The sequence below is a fragment of the Uranotaenia lowii genome, chromosome 2 (genome assembly GCF_029784155.1).
Source record: "Uranotaenia lowii strain MFRU-FL chromosome 2, ASM2978415v1, whole genome shotgun sequence".
Classification (NCBI taxonomy): Eukaryota; Metazoa; Arthropoda; class Insecta; order Diptera; family Culicidae; genus Uranotaenia; species Uranotaenia lowii.
The window spans coordinates 369,212,202-369,226,218 of NC_073692.1; the positions used below are offsets into that span (position 1 = coordinate 369,212,202).

The 14,017-nt window shown below is 31.5% G+C and overlaps 1 protein-coding gene across 1 annotated transcript in view; it reads right to left on the reverse strand.

Moving 5' to 3' along the window:
* LOC129743155 (orexin receptor type 2-like) overlaps positions 1-14,017 on the reverse strand; it is a 240,681-nt gene that overhangs the window by 173,256 nt on the left and 53,408 nt on the right. The gene's annotated exons all lie outside the window — the stretch shown is intronic.

Genomic DNA, 14,017 nt, shown 5'->3' on the forward strand with positions numbered 1-14,017 from the left:
ATTTGTCTGCTTTTTTTGTAAAATCCATTCAATTCGCCATGTTTATTTTAATCCATTTTCCATTTATAGCTAATAATTGTTTTTTCGTGCTTATTGCAAATAATTTATTGCAAATAATCTATCTAATCAAACATTTTCATTGTTGTTAATTGCGTAAAACAGGGGTGAGCAACCTTTTGAACCAACGGGCCAATTGAAATTTGAAATCTTGTCGGCGGGACGCATATATTTTTTTGTGATAATTATCAGAGCTTCACACCATTTTTCATAACTACAAATTTTTGGCGAAAAAAAATCTGAAAAAGAAAAGATAAAACGAATTCATGTGTTCAATAACAGTAATTCAACACAGCTTTTTAAATACCCGATATTGAAAAGGTACCTCGCTAAATCTTTGTCATTTTTAAATTCTTTCAACTTTTTAATAGTAATTCTTGACGAACATTCGTTCTTACAACATTCTTGTAAAACCGATGATACTATTCGCCATCACTTCCATTTAAAAATCTTCTGGAATTTACCACAGTGATAACTAAGAGTGTTATGAATATATTTTTAAAGAAATCACAGTCTTCTTAGTCCCGTTTTTTAAATTGAAATTCTGTATTGGATCATTGCAATCAGATGTTGAGCAAGGATTACAAAATCACAGAAAAACGTTCAATTTACCCTATATTCAAGAAACTTTCTTCAAAACAATGCAACGTTCTTGATTTTAGAATTTTTATCCACATTTTTATCATTTTTAATCTTATTTAGATATCATTGCGATAGGATTTCTAAAGCTTTATTTTGACTCTGGTAATGAGGACGGCGAATTATAAGTGAAATAACTCAATTTACCGCTGTTTGTGATAAAGTTTCTATCAAATTTCTGGAAAAAGCATAACAGATAATCGACAACGATATCTTGGGTGGAATCACAGAATTTCATCTATCTATCGTTTTTTTTTATCAAGAACTTATTACTTTTGTGGGGGGTTCATGTTGATAAACAATCTAAAATTGTTTACCCAGGCTTACTTATTTTATTTTCGTAATTTTCGTCAATATTCAGAAATAAAAAATATATCACAAGTTTTTGGTTCAATTTTTTGCCAGTATTTGAATGGAGATCGCAGCAATCCTTGCTCGGAAACGGTCGTATTTTAATTTCGGTCGTCGTGTTCGATTTTTCCTTTGTCAATACCCTAACATAGAGAAAATATGGCGAAGTGTTTTTTTTTTAAATTAAGTTGAAATGTTTAAAATGGAGTCTCCATATAAAAGGAGTTATGTGAAGAAACGAAATAGTACAGTGGAATTCTAAATCATCGATACTTTTACGATAAATACGGGCCCAGTTTCTATTTTCAGCTGTTTTTGTGCGTTATCATAAGAAAGAAAATGCGTTTCAGGCAGAGTTTTCGAGGCTCCGCTAATCAAACGAAGTGCTTCTCGGGGGCAGTGAAATTTGGAAAAAAGTTATCCCAAATAAGAAATATTTAAAAAACAGTGGAAAATTTGGAACGGGATGTGAGAAAAATGGCCGCTGCAAATCATTGGGCCGGAAAGCCGTTCGTCACTCCTTGAACCTTCACTTGTGCTAATTTTGGTTTCGAGTTCTACAGCTTGAACACACTTTATCCTGTTGAATCGTCGAACGCACGCGTGAAGTTTCAAACTCGATTAGGATGTGCTATGAAAGTAAAGAAGTATGGGCGAAATGGAAAAATGTGAGCAAATAACTTGAGGGCTAGTGAAAGAAAATTTTACGATTTTTGACTGACTTGGTTGCATGATGTTTCAAACTTTGAAAAAAAAAACCAACAGTACAAACCACTAAAGTGCAGGGTGTGAAAGTTAGAGGGGAAGGTAAAGGGTGGTGATGGGGGGAAGGGTATTAGTGTACGATGAAAGGCAAGAAAAAAGAAGGAAATATTGACTTGATCAGTTTATGTAACAGAAGGAGAGTGTAGAAGTGGAAAGAATTTGTTTGCTGTTTCTGCTGTGCTAATTGCTGATGTCGAGTTGGCCACAATCCCTGGTGATATTTTCACTCGGATTGCTTCGATTATATTTCCTTAGATTTACCGTGGGAAATATAATAAAACGACAAAAAAGCTAAGTATTATCTTTCCATACATTTATTCTGTAGAGTTTTTAGTTTGACCTTTACCATTGAGAGACCGGGGCTGAAGTTTTTTTTTTATATATATATATATATTCTGAACCACTGACACAGATTCACAAGTGTCTTAGCACAGTGGGAAGGTTAGGGCACATTTTTTCTCCTGTGACACAATCTTAAAAGACATCATGTTGTTGCATGTTTATTCATGTGTACGTTGCTGTAAAGTTATGTCGGGAGGGGGATGGGGGGACACTAATATGTTTTTTTTGTTCTTCTAATGTTTCTTTTCAAGAGCGAGCAAAGGCGCTATATCCAAGGTCAAAGACCAGAAATGGTAGTGCATTGAAATCCGAAACTATAAATATTTAATATATACAATATCTAATGTAAATTATAAACTGTAATCGTAAATTTTTTACATAACGATTCCTGGTAAAAAAAATAAAAACATTTGTAAGTTTATAACTTATACATAAGGTTTTGGATTTCTGTGCAGAAAAACATCATTTCCATCCCCAGAAGGACGAATTTCTCGGACCACCACCAAGGAGCACAGGAAGTTTAGCATATGTGCTCCCAACGTTAGAATCTTAGTTATAGCCATGGAAACGTATGGTACTGTTGTCCACGTTTCTTCCTCCCTGTGTTCCAGTTGTCTCTGCGTCCAATACTGCACAGTGGGCCCGGCCAAGTTAAGATGAGTAGTAAATGTACTTTTACTACTCACCGGGATGCTGACAAGATCTGGCTGTGTATATATCATAAGCATAAGCATAAGCAAGCAATTTTTTGCCAGTATTTGAATGCTAACAGAACAAGCCTTTTTGCCGAATTGGATTGAATAATTTGAAAAAAAAATTATCTGCTGAGCATACATTTTATTATTCAACTTTATTTTTGCTTGAAATTAAAATAATGACTTCACTAAACCGGCTTCGAAATTCCTTTGATCATGTGTAGGTTCCAATTTTTGGCTGTTCTTCAGACACACTTTAATTGATTTTGCTCTCATAGTGGTTGTAATTTAATAATAAGGAAAAAAATATGCTGAATAAAAAAAATACTGAAATATTACGTTTTGCCAACAAACAATCTGCATTTAAGTTTTAAATGCCAAAAAAAGTTAACAATATGAAATTTTCTCAACTATCCATTGTAGAAAAAAGTTAAGTCATAAAAATTTAAAAAAAAAAGCTTCGCGGGCCGCACAAATAAGTCTCGCGGGCCGCGGGTTGCTCACCCTTGGCGTAAAACATGTATAAAAGTCGTAGTGTTGTTTAGTGATTTTTTAAAGTTCTACACTACTCTTTGTTAAATGTTAACAAAAAAAAACTTTTGCTTTTTAAGTTACGGGTTTATAATCGAGAATTTATTTAAATTAATTTGAAAATTTTTGTTTGCAAAATGAATGTTCATTTTTCAGAGCAGAGCTGTTTAGAATCATCAGGCAGAACAGAGTATCGAGATCGCTCTATTGAAGCAAATCTTATATTGTTAGAGAAAAGGCTCATTGAAATTTCACGTTTTGCTCCAAATAGATGAAAAAATAAGTGAAAAAACACAGAAGTTTCTTAAAATCGTTTTATGGATATTTTAGGTTATGCAGCACAAATGAAATTAGGGCAGCAGGATAAGCGCATGCTTCAATAGTAATCAAAAAAGGACACCTAGCAAAGCGGCTGAACTGCACAATCTTTTTGAAGCCCATTACATAGAAAAACTACTCAAATTCGTTGATGCAAATCTAAATAGAAATCAGTACATCAAGTAGTAAGAAAATAAGAGGTTTTTCATTGGAATAGTTTATTGATATTTGTATTATTCAATCGGAAGATAGTATTTGAAATATGAAGTGGATTGGATACTGATATCGACGTTTTATTATCAGAAAGCTTAAAAATTTCTGCTTGGTGATTGAATTAGCTAAAAATTACTTTTTTAAGCTCTAATAATATTTTATTAGTCATATTCCACGATATTCAAACGTATGACTGAATATAAACATCAAAAACACTTTTGGCCAGCTTTTTGTTCTAGATACTCCTCTGTGCGCTGGCTGGAAACGGCGCGACTGAGACGAAGGGCTTCGAGGTCCCCAAAAGGCCAGATTTTTTGCGTCCCGGTGATGGAACCCGTAATGCGGCAGCTGATTGATCGACGGCACCGAAACTGTTGGAAGGTAAGGTCTTGTCACGCACAGGAAATGTTCTCGATATCAAAGGATACTTGCCAATAAGATCAAACTGAAGAACCTCGTCACCACAATCGAATTCACGGCTGGGACGACTGAAGATGAGAGGCTGAGTCGACGGGCTTGGAGGTCTCCATAGTGCTGGCTTTGTTGCGTCCCGAAGAAGAAATCCTTGGAGACACTGGCGGGTTCAGTTCGGATGACGAGAAATACGAAGATTTTATGGAAATACTAAAAGCAATCGATGTCGAGGCCATCAAGGGCCCGCTGGCAGAGAACGTTGATTCTACGGATGTAGCGGTCAATGAAGCGGCGTGACTGGAGTTGTCGAACCACCTGGAGTTGACCTTATCGACGAGATCGGTGGCAGCGTGAAAGCTTGAAAGCTTGAGTTTGTCGAGTTCTCGGAATAAAACCCCTGCTGGCCAAGTCCTCAGGGAAAGTGCAGCGTCCTTGAGCCTAGGAACCACACCAACTTTGAATGAAATGGACCTAAGCGTGAAGACGTTAACATCCTTGCGAACCAGGAGATGAACCTCGGCAGATTCGCATTGAAGACATTCCATGGCAAGTTCTTCGACGTCTTTAGCTGTGACATTCCCCCTTATTCTGCGCCGCGCGTGAGGTGACGATAGTCGAATAACTCTAGTCACCCGATTCCAGTAATCGTTTTAGGTGAGAAACGTCTTTTAGAATGAACTTTTCGAGTTCTTATTCTAACAGCTGGGCATGAACCTCTGTCACATCGGCTTCGGGAATAAGGTGACAAGACTCACGTGAATCCGACTCGACTCGACTATCGTCACCTCACGCGCGGCGCAGAATAAGGGGGATTGTTTTGCAGTCTCGCCAGATAAACCCAGAACTTTTTTTTCGGGATGAGCGACCGTTGCAATCGTTTTCACGGTGGCCTTTTTTGTACCCACACAAGGTGCCAGAGTCGGATTCTCGGCTCGTCTTCTCTTATTCGAGGGAGTTGTAATGCTGAGCCAAGGGGAAGAGATACGGGGGGCAGGGTTGTTGTTGGTAGGCTCTTTCAAAAATATATCCAGCTTTGAATTTGTTGCGGCTAATTCCAATTTCAGCTCCGATACCAAGGAAGCTTGATTTTTTCGAAGGTCTGCTATTAGTAACTCGTAGCATGTCAAAGAGCGACAAAAGAAAGCGTTCCTCAATAGTTTGCAACACTCATCGCAGACCCAAAGCAAATTTCTGTTGTCGGCCTTAGATTTTAAGTGCGATGAAAGCAACCCAGCGCATTTCAAGTGGAAAGCTAAACTGCATAGGCCTTGGCAAATGATGCTATCCGTGTCGCTTGTTGGCTTAGCGCACATATCACAGGCCATTTCGTTTGATGACATGGACGCAACAAAACGAAAAGATGATATCCAATTCACAGTACCATATCTATTGTCTAGAATCGACCAGCCCGATTTTGTTCAGTGCAAAGCAAAACAAAATAAACAACTAAGGTAGCGGCTAGTAGAAACCGAATTTTTGGCGAGGGATTCACTGCACGGAGAGAGCAGAACGGTAAATATTCGACTATACGCGGCACTACCAGCACGAGAATATTGCACAGGACACGGACGGAACGGATAAATCGAAGAGTTGACGGTATAAAAACAGTAAAATCGAAGCACAGTAAGTACTAAGTACACACTCTAAACAATCGCAGTTACGATATTCTACACTAATTGACTAAAAATACGGTACCACTACCAGAGAAACGCCAGTTTTTTCGATTCCGCTATCTTCGACGAGAATTTCAACAGATACTTTAACAAATCGTAACAAATTGAAAACCAATTGCCAATCGTCTGATGGCATTATTGCCCGCTGATGGAAGAGAGATTAAAGTTTACGAGCTTTGCTAACTGTGTTGAATTAAGATAAAGATCACCGACCAAAAGCTCCCGCCCAGCCCTTTGTCATTATTTTGATTGGTTCATCAGTTTCGTCCCTTCCACAATCGCTGGGATGGCCAAAGTTTAAAGCCAACAAACGATTTGGACTGACTGCTCAAGTTCAGCTTCACTTGGTCGGATGTAAGACGAAACCTGCCAATCAAACGAATTAAATTCGATGTTTTGGCTCGCGATCGGATACACATCCGATGATGGCCAATATCGGTTCATGAAAATCCAGTTTATCTATCTTTTTTTTACTTCAATTTCCCGAATCCTGTTTGATGTCTCTGATAGGAAAAGTGAAATGGGTGAGCGACCGGCCATCGATGAGTATGGATAGAAAAACCATCAGTTAGTGGGTTGCTTTCAAGGACATTTACCCGAGCCAAGGACAGAAATCCGCCAAACCACTAGGCAAAATGTATGATGAAAAACTGTGTTTTCCACGATGAAATCGATCTGTCTTGTCCGGTTTAACTTTTCCGGTACCAATTTTTTTTCCTCCACTCTCGTTCGTGTGTTTGTGGTCAAAGTTGGTGTGTAATGACAGAGCCTTGACATCACCCTTGTCAAAATAAATATATACAACCGTTCGTTTGTGGATTTTTTTCCTAGCCAAGGACTTGACGATGGGATTAATCGAAGTGGATGGCCAATGGATATCGGCTAGGATCAGAATAGAAAGGAAAAAATTTGGACAACTCGGAAACCGAGTTACGATGGCTGTTGAAAGGTTTCGCCAATATTGACCATCTGCCGTTTGGATGAATTTCCGCCTTTCGCTAATGGCCTGCAATTGATGGACATGATTCTCTGAAAAGTTAGACTCGGTCATTGAATTAAAGGAGTTATGCTGAGTAACACGACAACATGAAAACTTTTAGTGAGAGTCCATGAGCCAGATGCTAAGAGAATACTTTGACAAAATTCACAAACGCAGCAAATATGCCAAAAAAAACAACAAATCCTTTCCATAATCTGAAAAACTCAACAATTAAAAAAATAAACACAAAATCTTGGCAAGAACAAAACGAAATGTTCAATCGCAACTACAAAAAATCTAAAAAACCTGCTCAAAATCTACACATTATCTACTCAAAATCAAACGATATCTATAAACTATCAACAAAAATTCTCCAAAAAATTGAGAAAAACAAATTCTTAACATAATCTAAACAAAATCTACACAAAATCCACACAAAATCTACAAAACATTTAAACAATATCAACAGAATATCAGAGAAAAATGTACAAAAGATGTACAATATCTTGCCTAAAAAACAATACAAAAAAAAACAATATTTTCAAAAACTAACAAAATTGACAAAATTGACAAAATCGACAAAATTGACAAAATTGACAAAATTGACAAAATTGACAAAATTGACAAAATTGACAAAATTGACAAAATTGACAAAATTGACAAAATTGACAAAATTGACAAAATTGACAAAATTGACAAAATTGACAAAATTGACAAAATTGACAAAATTGACAAAATTGACAAAATTGACAAAATTGACAAAATTGACAAAATTGACAAAATTGACAAAATTGACAAAATTGACAAAATTGACAAAATTGACAAAATTGACAAAATTGACAAAATTGACAAAATTGACAAAATTGACAAAATTGACAAAATTGACAAAATTGACAAAATTAACAAAATTGACAAAATTGACAAAATTGACAAAATTGACAAAATTGACAAAATTGACAAAATTGACAAAATTGACAAAATTGACAAAATTGACAAAATTGACAAAATTGACAAAATTGACAAAATTGACAAAATTGACAAAATTGACAAAATTGACAAAATTGACAAAATTGACAAAATTGACAAAATTGACAAAATTGACAAAATTGACAAAATTGACAAAATTGACAAAATTGACAAAATTGACAAAATTGACAAAATTGACAAAATTGACAAAATTGACAAAATTGACAAAATTGACAAAATTGACAAAATTGACAAAATTGACAAAATTGACAAAATTGACAAAATTGACAAAATTGACAAAATTGACAAAATTGACAAAATTGACAAAATTGACAAAATTGACAAAATTGACAAAATTGACAAAATTGACAAAATTGACAAAATTGAAAAAATTGAAAAAATTGACAAAATTGACAAAATTGACAAAATTGACAAAATTGACAAAATTGACAAAATTGACAAAATTGACAAAATTGACAAAATTGACAAAATTGACAAAATTGACAAAATTGACAAAATTGACAGAATTGACAAAATTGACAAAATTGACAAAATTTACAAAATTTACAAAATTTACAAAATTTACAAAATTGACAAAATTGACAAAATTGACAAAATTGAGAAAATTGACAAAATTGACAAAATTGACAAAATTGACAAAAATGACAAAATTGACAAAATTGACAAAATTGACAAAATTGACAAAATTGACAAAATTGACAAAATTGACAAAATTGACAAAATTGACAAAATTGACAAAATTGACAAAATTGACAAAATTGACAAAATTGACAAAATTGACAAAATTGACAAAATTGACAAAATTGACAAAATTGACAAAATTGACAAAATTGACAAAATTGACAAAATTGACAAAATTGACAAAATTGACAAAATTGACAAAATTGACAAAATTGACAAAATTGACAAAATTGACAAAATTGACAAAATTGACAAAATTGACAAAATTGACAAAATTGACAAAATTGACAAAATTGACAAAATTGACAAAATTGACAAAATTGACAAAATTGACAAAATTGACAAAATTGACAAAATTGACAAAATTGACAAAATTGACAAAATTGACAAAATTGACAAAATTGACAAAATTGACAAAATTGACAAAATTGACAAAATTGACAAAATTGACAAAATTGACAAAATTGACAAAATTGACAAAATTGACAAAATTGACAAAATTGACAAAATTGACAAAATTGACAAAATTGACAAAATTGACAAAATTGACAAAATTGACAAAATTGACAAAATTGACAAAATTGACAAAATTGACAAAATTGACAAAATTGACAAAATTGACAAAATTGACAAAATTGACAAAATTGACAAAATTGACAAAATTGACAAAATTGACAAAATTGACAAAAATGACCAAATTGACAAAATTGACAAAATTGACAAAATTGACAAAATGGACAAAATTGACAAAATTGACAAAATTGACCAAATTGACAAAATTGACAAAATTGACAAAATTGACAAAATTGACAAAATTGACAAAATTGACAAAATTGACAAAATTGACAAAATTGACAAAATTGACAAAATTGACAAAATTGACAAAATTGACAAAATTGACAAAATTGACAAAATTGACAAAATTGACAAAATTGACAAAATTGACAAAATTGACAAAATTGACAAAATTGACAAAATTGACAAAATTGACAAAATTGACAAAATTGACAAAATTGACAAAATTGACAAAATTGACAAAATTGACAAAATTGACAAAATTGACAAAATTGACAAAATTGACAAAATTGACAAAATTGACAAAATTGACAAAATTGACAAAATTGACAAAATTGACAAAATTGACAAAATTGACAAAATTGACAAAATTGACAAAATTGACAAAATTGACAAAATTGACAAAATTGACAAAATTGACAAAATTGACAAAATTGACAAAATTGACAAAATTGACAAAATTGACAAAATTGACAAAATTGACAAAATTGACAAAATTGACAAAATTGACAAAATTGACAAAATTGACAAAATTGACAAAATTGACAAAATTGACAAAATTGACAAAATTGACAAAATTGACAAAATTGACAAAATTGACAAAATTGACAAAATTGACAAAATTGACAAAATTGACAAAATTGACAATATTGACAAAATTGACAAAATTGACAAAATTGACAAAATTGACAAAATTGACAAAATTGACAAAATTGACAAAATTGACAATATTTACAAAATTTACAAAATTTACAAAATTTACAAAATTTACAAAATTTACAAAATTTACAAAATTTACAAAATTTACAAAATTTACAAAATTTACAAAATTTACAAAATTTACAAAATTTACAAAATTTACAAAATTTACAAAATTTACAAAATTTACAAAATTTACAAAATTTACAAAATTTACAAAATTTACAAAATTTACAAAATTTACAAAATTTACAAAATTTACAAAATTTACAAAATTTACAAAATTTACAAAATTTACAAAATTTACAAAATTTACAAAATTTACAAAATTTACAAAATTTACAAAATTTACAAAATTTACAAAATTTACAAAATTTACAAAATTTACAAAATTTACAAAATTTACAAAATTTACAAAATTTACAAAATTTACAAAATTTACAAAATTTACAAAATTTACAAAATTTACAAAATTTACAAAATTTACAAAATTTACAAAATTTACAAAATTTACAAAATTTACAAAATTTACAAAATTTACAAAATTTACAAAATTTACAAAATTTACAAAATTTACAAAATTTACAAAATTTACAAAATTTACAAAATTTACAAAATTTACAAAATTTACAAAATTTATAAAATTTACAAAATTTACAAAATTTACAAAATTTACAAAATTTACAAAATTTACAAAATTTACAAAATTTACAAAATTTACAAAATTTACAAAATTTACAAAATTTACAAAATTAACAAAATTTACAAAATTTACAAAATTTACAAAATTTACAAAATTTACAAAATTTACAAAATTTACAAAATTTACAAAATTTACAAAATTTACAAAATTTACAAAATTTACAAAATTTACAAAATTTACAAAATTTACAAAATTTACAAAATTTACAAAATTTACAAAATTTACAAAATTTACAAAATTTACAAAATTTACAAAATTTACAAAATTTACAAAATTTACAAAATTTACAAAATTTACAAAATTTACAAAATTTACAAAATTTACAAAATTTACAAAATTTACAAAATTTACAAAATTTACAAAATTTGCAAAATTTACAAAATTTACAAAATTTACAAAATTTACAAAATTTACAATTTTTTTTAAATATTTCAAAATTTAATAAAATTAGATTTATCAACTTAATGTTAACGCATTAGTATAAAAAAGTATAGTTTAGAATATTTCCACCATGTTTACGTATAATTTACAATAAAGTATTCAATGTTACTCAAATTGCACATGAAAACGCACAACTCAAATGACAAATTTTTACTCATCAATGCTCCATTAACAGACAATTTCATTGAGAAAATAAACTTTCCGTTTCAAATTAGCTGCAAAGCTTTCCTTTAATTTAGTCGGAGATGCAACTAATCCGATGAGATGGCTTCATCCAAGTTTAGATCTCTTTTGCCAGAGATTTAATCCTGCTGCCAGCATAATCACTCCTATGTTTGTACCTATGTGGGAGGATGCTGGAATTTTCCCGACATGTTTCCCGCACCTGTAACTATGTTTGTGGATGAAATTGAATTCCTCGATCAACGTGATTCAATCCATTGAAAATTAACTACACCATCATCATCGTCGTCGTCGTCATAGTCGGAACTTAAAAGTGGTTGTCGTCCCGGAGTTTTTCAAGTCTCAAAAGTGTCCCTCAAAGAGTATACATACTTAATTTGAACACTCTACCCACATTGGCTTTGATCCAACAACTAGTTTGACTAGCTGTCTCTAATCATCTTGAGAACCTCTGAGCATCCTGCCAAGGAGTTATTCAATTTCCTCCTGGAATAGCTTTGCGGATGACGGAAAGTGTAGTTAATTTATGGTTAGTTACGCGAAGATGAAGTGAACTTAACCCGTATGCATGCATGTGATACATCATCGTTTTATGCAGCCATTCTTGTGGTACCGGAAAGCCTTACTGGGTGGGTGGAAAATTCGATTCAATTCCTGTGATGGAAACCAGCTTTTGCTTAGAGAAGGATAATTTGAAAAACGATATCCTATTATGTTTGTTTATGAAAGAATCTGGATGTTTAAAGTTTGGCTTTAACCTTCCTTTACGGTCAAAAAAGGACAATTAGCCGGTTAGGGTCTTAGAGACCCGGATTACTATCTTGGCTGTATCTTCAAAACTACCTAATCGATTTCCATAAGTTATACCATCGTCTACATGTTTACTATGATTTAGATCATGTTGTGTGGCACTGTCCATAATATGAACGCTATAGAGGAGAACTAATAGATTCTCTGAATAGAATATCTAAATCTTCTAATACATCAATTAGAGATATTCTGGGGCAAAGGGATATGCAAACAATGAAGTTGAAATTTGAATTTCTAAAGAGTGCTGGCTTGAAATTATGAAATAAATCAAGAGCATTCAACGAATACCTGGAAACTGACGAAAAACGCACGGAATGTACATGAAGACGGAATACCCGGAACTAAAGGAATACCGTGGAATATCCTGTTAATCGGTTATATTTTGTAGAAATACTAAAAACTAGTTTGTAAAAAGTCTTCGGCTCGGAATGAGCCTGAATCAAGAGCCTTTAATATATGTACATAGTTTTGTAAATAAAGGAAAAAAAAATACATGTTTACTATCTTTTTATCAAGAATAAAAATTATTATAATTTTGTTGGTGTCTGAAATTTGACCTGAAAGAACAAAATGATCAAAAAATATGGCATTTTTTAACAAAGATTGTGGCCTTCCCGGTTGAAACAATGAAAATGCACTATGACGGCTAAATATTCAAACTCATAATCATCACACAAATAATTTATTTTACTGATACGAATCAAAATAAATCCGAATCAAAGTTTCGTTCAAAATTAAACATTCGGTAAAAGTCTATCATTTTACAGAATTGGGAACAGTAAACAATTAGAAAACTTCAAGTTGTCTTTTTGTCGCAGACGTCAAAATTCCTTGTGTTCTTGGGAAAAGAAAGTTGATAGGAACCCTTAATTCAAATTTTTATTTTAATGTTAAAAAGTTTTTCCAGAAGGTGCAGAATTTTCTAAAATAAATTTTAATCTTTTTGAAAGAATCAGATCACCAACATAAATAAAAAAAAAGCTCTTAAGTTCTTTCAGCTAAAAAATGTTAATTCTTTGGCCTTGTGTTATTTATCAAAACCTTTTAATGTGAAGGTGAGCATTTAGATTTAAAAAAAAAAATATAGGCTGAAATAAGGTACCTGAAGAAAATTTCAAGTTTTTTTTAAGTGATTAATCATCAAAGTAATGGATGAAGTTTTTAAGATACACTTCTTAAAAAAATAAAAAAAAAACAATATTAAAAACGAGGTAGGATTTGTGTATGTCAAAGTTTGAGTTTCAACACAAAGGGTTTAATTAATTGTAAATAAGAATTATATATAAAAATGGAGGCATTTTCTTTGTAACACGTATGACGGGTTTTTTGGGTCAGAGATGGTTTGTATAATACTTTCAAAAATCTCACTTTTTATGGAAGGTGGTCCAAATACAAATTAAACTTTATTTGTTACGATTTCCATAAGAATCTATTCGCGAGCACGATGCAGTTAAGGACGTGTAGATGAAATTAAACATTTATTACGATTTATACTTAAGAAGGTAAAACGAAGTTTACCGGGTCAGCTAGTAAGAATTAAAAATTAAAGTTTAGTTTTAATTCGTGAACGTCATATAGTGCCGTAGAATGAAATGTCTCATTCCTAGTATCATATACTTAAGACTAAAAAACCGAGCCGATTTTCTAACATGTTTGCTAACTTTATTTTCAAAACACCTTTTGGAATCAAGTTATTTACGTTACTACGAAAAATGAAGGTTGCCTGATTGCCCGGTTTTAA